Raw genomic sequence first — 8,654 nt, 5'->3', positions numbered from 1 at the left:
CCGCCCCTCCCCCCAGATCTCTTACTGCCCAATGACAGCCCACCTTACCAGCCCGTACCTGGATTCCTTCAGGACAGGTCTATTGACACCCTTCCCCTAACTCCTCCCTCGCAGCCCTGACCTCGGATCCTCATTCTCAGACACAAAAAGCCTTGGACCTCTCTAGCCAACGAACGGGTCTTTGCCCCTGACCCCTAAGCCCCCGGAAGACCCCGGGCCCTCCTAAGCTCCGCCCATCGGAGGCCCCGCCCCTGCCCGCGTAGCGTCATGCCCTCACCCTATCTCTCACAGGCCGGGGGAGCGCACCGTCTGCCGTCTCTCTGCGGGGCTTTCTCTCAGGATTTGCGGCCTGGCCTGCCGGCATTGACACTTACTGACGTCGCTGGTGAGACAGCAGCGGCGAGATTATGTCCTCTTCGGCCGAAAGGCTCCGGCCCGCCTCTCATTGCTTGGCTCCTCCCTGCGGTTCTTTGCGGCTGCGCGGCGGACGGTGGCGGTGTCAACTGCTCTTGCGCAGAAAGCAAAGTTGTGGTTGGCTCCATAGCTCAGGGGTTAGAGCACTGGTCTTGTAAACCAGGGGTCGCGAGTTCAAATCTCGCTGGGGCCTGCTTTCTTTTTTTTCAACCCCTTCCTGAAAGGTGGAAAAACGGAAGATGCGTGAGCCAACACGAATTTCCGCCCTTCTGAAGGCCAGGCCCTAGGTGGAACTGACTGTTCTTGGCTCCTTAGATGCCCGCCAACTACAAGTGGCCTTATTTCTCGAAGAGCCAGACCCCCTGCGTCCGTGGCCTTGCGATCACAGGCTCCGCTGGCTCCGCGCAACTTCTCCAGAGCGGTCCCTCGCATCCTTAGCGTGCTCTCGGCAAGTCTGTGGCAGATCTTAACGTTCCCCTCCTCTCACCCCACTCAGGCCAGGGCCGAGTCCTCATCTCTTCTGTCTTCTTCGTTTAGTGGGGACCACCTGTCTACGCCCACCTCCCCACAACGCATCCTGGGAATCTGTTTTAGTCGGGAGGGGGACTAGGTTTAAGCCCTCGCTTAGCTCGCCGTTGGTCCCCACAATCTAGGTTCTATAGTGAGGTGGTCGTCCAGTAGGGCAGGCACATAGGGGTCGATGAATCCTGGGAGTCCGGGACGCGCAGGTGCCGGAAGGTGTAGGTGCGCTCCTGGCCTATCCCGGGCGTGTCCGTTCGGGTCTTAATGCGGTCTTGGCTCTTTGGATGGGAGCGGGCGGGGTGCGAAGGCCTGTGGCCCCCATTCAACACTCTCCCCAACTACTCCATTCATCTCTTATCCGGCGTCTCCCCAGGGTTCCGCGAGTGGTTTTCTCCAGTTTGGTGCACCGAGCCCGGGTTGTTTTCGAAACCCAAACGGCGCTAGAGCGCTGCCAGGAGTCAGCGCGGGGATCTTTCTGAAGGTCCCCTTTGACTGGAGAGAGGGCTCCAGCGGGCTGGGATGGCGCGGCGGGGCAGGGTCGCGCCTCTGCCTGAGCCAAGGCCTCCTGGTCGGGTCGGGTCGTGCTGGCAAAGGCCGTGGCGGGAGGGTGCCCCAAACCCCCCCCGCGAGCCTGCCTCTGCCTATCAGGCAGGGCCCCCATTGTTCTCTGGGGATTTAATTTCATTTTGTATACTTGACTTCCTTGAACAGCATAAATAAATAAATCAAAGTCAGAAGGTTAGCATATATTAATTGTGTGCTTTTATTGTTTAAAAGAAAAACGAGATGGTTAAAAAAAAGGAAGCAAATGTGGCAGTTAGAAGCTTTAGGGGCAGGTGTTACCAACTGTGGACGTCTGTTCTCACTTTTCTTATATAATTCCATAGAGAAGGGAAGCAAATGCTTATAACACGGAGGCGGTAGTAACCAGGAGCGCGAGGATACACGGTGGCCTAGGACAGAGTCCATCCAACACTTTGTGCGTGCGAAAGGAGGCGAGGACAATGCCGGTTGAGGAGAGGCCGGTTAGCATCTTGTTTTCCAAGGAAAAGGCCGAGAGGAGCAGCGAATGGAGCGGTCAACGCAGAGGGCTGAGCAATATTGTGGAGTGGCAGTGGAAAAATTAGCACTTTTTTTCCTTGAAGTGGGTTAGCCACCATTCGTCTCCCCCTCTGTTTTGTAACAGTCATCTGTGTAGGGAGTTTTTCTGGGAATTTTTGGGCCAGCTCTGAGTGGATTTTCGTGAATTTTACAGCAGGGAATCAGAATCACTGTTTTTTGTTTGGTTTTTGGTTTTTACTACTGAATATCCCAGTGCAATTAAAGCCCTTTTGGGGAAAGCAGGTCCAAGACGAGGGAGGAGAGCGCCCGTACAGCCCAGGACCCTGGCTCGGCGGGAGTGGTGGTTGCTCCCGGGCAATCCCAGGAGAACGCGCGGAGGGCGGAGGGCGGGGGCACCCAGCCTGCGCGGCGAGTGCGCGCGCGCTCTGGTGCGAGCCTCCCGAGCTGTGCCCCCAGACACCGCGGCCAGTCATCTCGTTTCTGCCTTACACTTCCCTACATTTTCTGAAGCTTTTGCAAATAGCGTTGCAAACAGTTATGTGTTGCTTTTCATATTTTCATTAAAAAAATAAAGAAAGGGGCACCTGGGTGGCTCAGTCGTTAAGCGTCTGCCTTCGGCTCAGGTCATGATCTCAGGGTCCTGGAATCGAGCCCCACGTCGGGCTCCCTTCTCGACAGGAGGCCTGCTTCTCCCTCTCCCACTCCCCCTGCTTGTGTTCCCTCTCTCGCTGTGTCTCTCTCTGTCAAATAAATAAATAAAAATCTTTAAAAAAGAAAGAAAGAAAAACCCTAGTCCTTTTACCAGGCGCCCCACCCGAAGGCACCACTCCGGTTTCATTTCGCGGCTCAAGACACAGTCGGTCCCGCGACCCCTCCAAACCCCGCTCTCTTCTCTTTCCAGGAGCCCTCCGGCTCCTCCCGGACTCTGCGCCCAGACCCCGGGCCTCCAGACTTGGGCCTTATTTGGGCTCCCTTGGGCAGAGGCTCCCAGGCCAAAGCGGAACGGTGGCCCTGCTTGCTGTCCGAGGCGCGCTAGCAGTGAGGCTCTCCCAGATCACAGAGAGGGACCAAGGGATATGGAGCGTTTTCGCTGGGCGAGCTGCCTACAGATGAGGTTAACGGCGGATGCGGAGACTGCGGAGCAGGGATAAGGTTGGGCGCGGGACACTGAGGTCCAGAGAATAATTCCAATATGTGAAAAATGAAAGTTCCCGTTGGTGGCAAAACTACTCCCAAGCGACTCAGATTACGGACCGAACCAAAAAACCAGCCACGAGGCGGCTCGTTGGTCTAGGGGTATGATTCTCGCTTTGGGTGCGAGAGGTCCCGGGTTCAAATCCCGGACGAGCCCACTTTCTCACTTTTACATACTTTTTAGCTACATTTCTTCTTAGATGGATGGTTTGGGTCTTGGACGGGCAGATGGCATACCCAGGAGTTCGAGTGGCCTGGGGCTCGGGAAGAAGAGTAGGTAGAGGAGTAAGTCGCCCCGGAACCGAGGGCCACCGATGAAAGACTGGGTGCAGAGCCGCTTGTGGTTGTTTTCTGCCAATCTGGGACGTGGTGTCATCTTTTCTCAGCCATAGAACTTTGCATCCACGGTGCCAACGGAAGGCTTTCTTCACAATAAGAGTATTACAGGGAGCACGCCACCAGCGGGTTTCCGTAGTGTAGTGGTTATCACGTTCGCCTAACACGCGAAAGGTCCCCGGTTCGAAACCGGGCGGAAACAATCCCTAGGTTCCTATTTTTTCCTTCCTACTATTTAACATTTGGAGACTATGAACCATCCACCATCAATTACTATTTGAAATTTATTACACTGGTGTACATTTGGAGACTCTGTGGGACAAACCTGGCTTCGGTTCAGGACATCCACCATCCTCTGCCTGGTTACAGACGTGGGAGCTCTTCCAGGGATTGAGAAAAGGGTATCTACACCGCCAGTTTTCCACCTCAGCCACGGACGCCTGTCATACCTGATCCCAACCCACTTGCTGTCTAGACACGAGCTCACAGAAGGCACAGAGCCCAGCCATTCAGCAGCCGCCCTCTGGTAGAACGGAGTTCCAGACGCCGAAAACTGAGAGTGCCCAATCCCGCTTCGTTCCGCTATTTGTGATCCACAGCAAAATAGCGCACAAAGCGCTGAGAGACTCGCAGCGGTGGGATTTGAACCCACGTGCCCGGAGAGACTAGAGCCTTAACCCAACGCCTTAGACCGCTCGGCCACACTACCCCGGCGCAAGAAGGCTTGGGGTGTCTAATTTCACTGCTGATAACTTTCCAAGGGTCTTCAGGAAAAGAAAGCGTTGGAAAGAATCTATAGGTTAGAGCAGAATTGTATCCCCACCAGCAAGATTAGTTTGACCAGAGCCACTGGGCTCCACCAGCGCGCTGACAGAGAAGGATTCGCGAGGCGCACACCCTATGCCTTGCTTTTGGGAAACTCTCAACAAGCAACTCCCACCTTTCACTTTGGGGAATGCGCGTGAACGCAGAGGAGGCCTTCCATAATCTCACCTGTTTTTTTTTTTTTTTAATTAAACCGTGTGTATTATTTCTAGAAATTAAATAAAGGAGAGGGAAACCTTGCATGCACCCCCCTCTCAATTTTTCAAAAAATCTATAACGTTTATTTTATTTATTTATTTATTTATTTATTTATTTATTTATTTATTTATTCTGGCAATCCTGATCTCAGAGGCCTCCACCCGTGCAATTCTGCTGCCTGAGGTTTCCATCCTTTTAAACAAGTGTTCCAACGGGAGATACCGGATCTTGACAAAAAACACACTTGATTGAATACCATAGGGGGAATCTTCCCTTCCCTCCCTATTATAAAAACCCATTAAAGAGAGAAAAAAACAACAACAACAGCATATCCAGGGGAAAAAATAGAAAAATATTCACCGGAAAACCTCAGAGATAACTATCAATATTTGGTGAAGTAACCTCCAGTTTCTTTTTCCGTTAATTTCCCCCTGCACCAGTATGTCTACCTGCTGTAGATACCGATTTGAAACATTCTTTTTAAACTTAGATTGTATGTCATTAAATCGTCCCAAACCTCATTTAAATGGCTGGGTCTAAATTCATGAAAGTAGCTTGGATTCCGTCCCTGGGGCCTTGACTTTTAATGGGAGATCTGAACACGGTGGGTAGCCAGTGCTAGAGTAGAGGACACTAGGATTACTGCACCATCCTAGTAGATTTATTTTCTCCTGCTTAGTTTCTTTCTTTTTTCTTTTTTAGTATTTTATTTATTTATTTGAGAGAGAGAGAGTGAGTGAGAGAGAGTGATGGGGGAAGGTCAGAGGGAGAAGCAGACTCCCCGCTAAGCGGGGAGCCTGAAGCGGGACTCGATCCTATCGCTTAACCAACTGAGCCACCCAGGCGCCCCACTCCCTCTTAATTTCTTAATATAAAGATTGTCCCGTGATTCTTATAACTGTATACAGCTGTGTGTTTTTAAGCCAAAGTGTGTATTACCACAAATTTAGTGGCTAAAAACAACACAAATTTATTTTAGTGGGTTTTTTAACTTTAAATTCGATTAGCCAACATATAGTAGTACATCATTAGTTTCAGATGTAGTGTTCAATGATTCATCAGTTGCCTGTAACACCTAGTGCTCATCACATCAAGTTCCACCCTTAATGCCCATCACCCAGTTACCCCATCCTCCCACCTGCCTCCCTTTCTGCAACCCTCAGTTTGTTTCCCCGAGTCCAGAGTCTCTCATGGTTCGTCTCCCTCTCCGATTTCTTCCCATTCAGTTTTCCCTCCCTCCCCCTGTGGTCTTCCACACTATTCCTTATGTTCTACAAATGAGTGAAACCATTTGATAATTGTCTTTCTCTGATTGACATTTCACTTAGCATAATCCCCTCCAGTTCCATCCCCGTTGACATAATGGTAGGTAGTCATCCTTTCTGATAGCTGAGTAATATTCCATTGAATATATGAACCACATCTTCTCTATCCATTCATCTTTTGAAGGACATCTCAGCTCCTTCCACAGTTTTGCTCTTGTGGACATTGCTGCTATGAACATTGGAGTGCACGTGCCCCTTCTTTTCACTACATCTGTGTCTTTGGGGTAAATACCCATTGGTTCATAGTGTAGCTCTATATTTAACTTCTTGAGGAAACTCCATCCTGTTTTCCAGAGTGGCTGTACCAGCTTGCATTCCCACCAACAATGTAAGAGGGTTCGCCTTTCTCTGCATCCTCACCAACATTTGTTTTTTCCTGTCTTGTTAACTTTATCCATTCTAACTGGTGTAAGGTGGTTATCTCATTGTGGTTTCGATTTGTATCTCCCTGATGGCAAGTAATGTGGAGCATTTTTCATGTGTCTATTGGCCATTTGGATGTCTTCTTTGGAGAATTGTCTGTTCATGTCTTCTGCCCATTTTTTAACTTGATTACTTGATTTTTGGGTGTTGAGTTTGAGAAGTTCTTTATAGATCTTGGGTACCAGCTCTTTATCTGTAATGTCATTTGCAAATATTGTCTCCCATTCCGTCAGCTGCTGTTTACTTTTGTTGACTGTTTCCTTTGCTGTGCAGAAGCTTTTATCTTGATGAAATCCCAATAGTTCATTTTTGCTTTTGTTTCCATTGCCTTTAGACACATGTCTTGCAAGAAGTTGCTGTGGCCAAGGTCATAGAGATTGCTACCTGTGTTCTCCTCTAGGATTTTGATGGATTCCTGTCTCACGTTGAGGTCTTGCCCCCTACTTTTATGAAATTTTAAACAAAGAGCAATAGGCCAAGGGGTTGGGGAAGAAGTAGCCCTTAAGAACTAAACCAGGGGCATCTGGGTGGTGCAGTCGGTTAAGCATCTGCCTTCGGCTCAGGTCATGATCCCAGGGTCTTGGGATCAAGCCCCGCATCGGGCTCTCTGCTCAGCGTGGGGAGTCTGCTTCTCCCTCTCCCTCTGTCTACCACTCTGCCTACTTGTGCTCTCTCTCTCTGTGTCAAATAAATAAATAAAATCTTGGGGAAAAAAAAGAACTAAACCAGGGGCATCTGGGTGGTGCAGTCGGTTAAGCATTGGACTCCCGGTTTCAGCTCAGGTCCTGATCTTGGGGTGATGGTATTGAGCCCCCCGTCGCCGCCGTGGGGCTCCACACTCAGCACTGAGTCTGCTTGAGACTCTCTTTCCCTCTCCCTCTGCCCCTTCCCTACTGTATGCACTCTCCCTCTCTCTCAAATAAATAAATAAAATCTTAAAAAAAAAAAAGAACTAAACCAAAGAAGCTCATTTAAACATGTTTTTTGGTAAATCAGTCAGAGGGACAAATACCATATGATTTCACTCATATGTGGAATTTAAGAAACAAAACATAAGCAAAGGGGAAAAAAAGAGAGAGAGAGGCAAACCAAAAAACAGACAACTATAGAGAACACACTGATGGTTACCGGAGGGGGATGAGGGGATGGGGGATGGGGGAAATAGGTGATGGGAAGGAAGGAGTGTACTTGCTGTGATGAGCACTGAGTGACGTATGGAAGTGTTGCATCACTATATTGTACACCTGAAACTAATATTACACTGTATGTCAACTAACTGGAATTTAAATAAAAACTTAAAAAAAAACACCCATGTTTTTGGTACTTGTCCACAGCACCTTCAAAGAAACTTCAGATGGTTTTAAAAGAGCCTTTCCCCTTTTACCCAGAGGCTAGTTTTTTTTTTTTTAAAGATTTTATTTATTTATTTGAGAGAGAATGAGAGAGAGCACATGAGAGGGGGGAGGGTCAGAGGGAGAAGCAGACTCCCTGCTGAGCAGGGAGCCCGATTTGGGACTCGATCCTGGGACTCCAGGATCATGACCTGAGCCGAAGGCAGTCGCCTAACCAACTGAGCCACCCAGGCGCCCCTACCCAGAGGCTAGTTTAAGGAATTACTACAACCTGTCAGAAAGAGGGGCTGTGTGAAGAGTCAGAGAATAGGTCCAACGCTGACTTGTTGGGATTGTTGAGATTCTCTTGCACTTGAGCATGACAGAGACCAATCAACTGGCTGATTTTCTCAAATAAAGGCACATGTAGCATTTATAAGAGGAAGAGAAGAGAAAGCAGAGAAATATCACAGCCAGTCTTGAGAGTTTTTTTCTCACAGGTAACCTGCTTAGCTGGAGGCTATCCCAAGTAGGGTTCTAGGTGGAGGGCCTGCCCTGAATGGGCTGGCTTAGCTCCTGGGGAAATGATTCACTGGTTGCCAGTTTCTCCAAAAAACAAAACAAAACAAAACCTTGAGCCCTCAGCCGGGAGGCATAATGTAACTCTGAAATGCCTGCAAAATGCAGGTAGTATCTGCACCATTTTCCTCATTTTAATTCTTCAGAAACTATGGCATAACTTTTTGTTTTTCAGTCATGTCTCAAATCAAAGCAACACAACAAAATTCAGTTTCTTTTATTTTTTAAAAACAAAACAATTTCCAATTGTTCTTGGCTAGTATATAGAAATACAATTTATTTTACCATATTGATCTTGTGTCTGTAACCTCGCTAAACACATTTGGTTCTAGTATTTGGGGGGGGGTGTGGTGGAGACAGTCTGTTAGATTTTCCCCGCAGATATTATGTCATTATGACGAATGAAAATTTTACTTCTTCCTTTCCAATCTAGATGCCTTTAATT

At 48.7% G+C, this 8,654-nt stretch overlaps 3 non-coding genes across 3 annotated transcripts; all 3 read left to right on the top strand.

The window, feature by feature from the left end:
• The first annotated feature begins 534 nt into the window (after nucleotides 1-534).
• TRNAT-UGU (transfer RNA threonine (anticodon UGU)) lies at nucleotides 535-607 on the top strand. Its single transcript has one exon. It is a non-coding gene; the product is annotated as a tRNA-Thr (tRNA).
• A 2,670-nt stretch (nucleotides 608-3,277) lies between these two features.
• On the top strand, nucleotides 3,278-3,349 carry TRNAP-UGG (transfer RNA proline (anticodon UGG)). Its single transcript has one exon. It is a non-coding gene; the product is annotated as a tRNA-Pro (tRNA).
• Nucleotides 3,350-3,657: 308 nt separating this feature from the next.
• TRNAV-AAC (transfer RNA valine (anticodon AAC)) lies at nucleotides 3,658-3,730 on the top strand. Its single transcript has one exon. It is a non-coding gene; the product is annotated as a tRNA-Val (tRNA).
• The last annotated feature ends 4,924 nt before the right edge of the window (nucleotides 3,731-8,654 follow it).

The sequence above is a fragment of the Halichoerus grypus genome, chromosome 2 (assembly GCF_964656455.1).
Source record: "Halichoerus grypus chromosome 2, mHalGry1.hap1.1, whole genome shotgun sequence".
In the NCBI taxonomy this organism is placed as follows: domain Eukaryota; kingdom Metazoa; phylum Chordata; class Mammalia; order Carnivora; family Phocidae; genus Halichoerus; species Halichoerus grypus.
The sequence above is the reverse complement of the archived record's forward strand: the minus strand, read 5'-3'. Positions and strand labels throughout refer to the sequence as shown.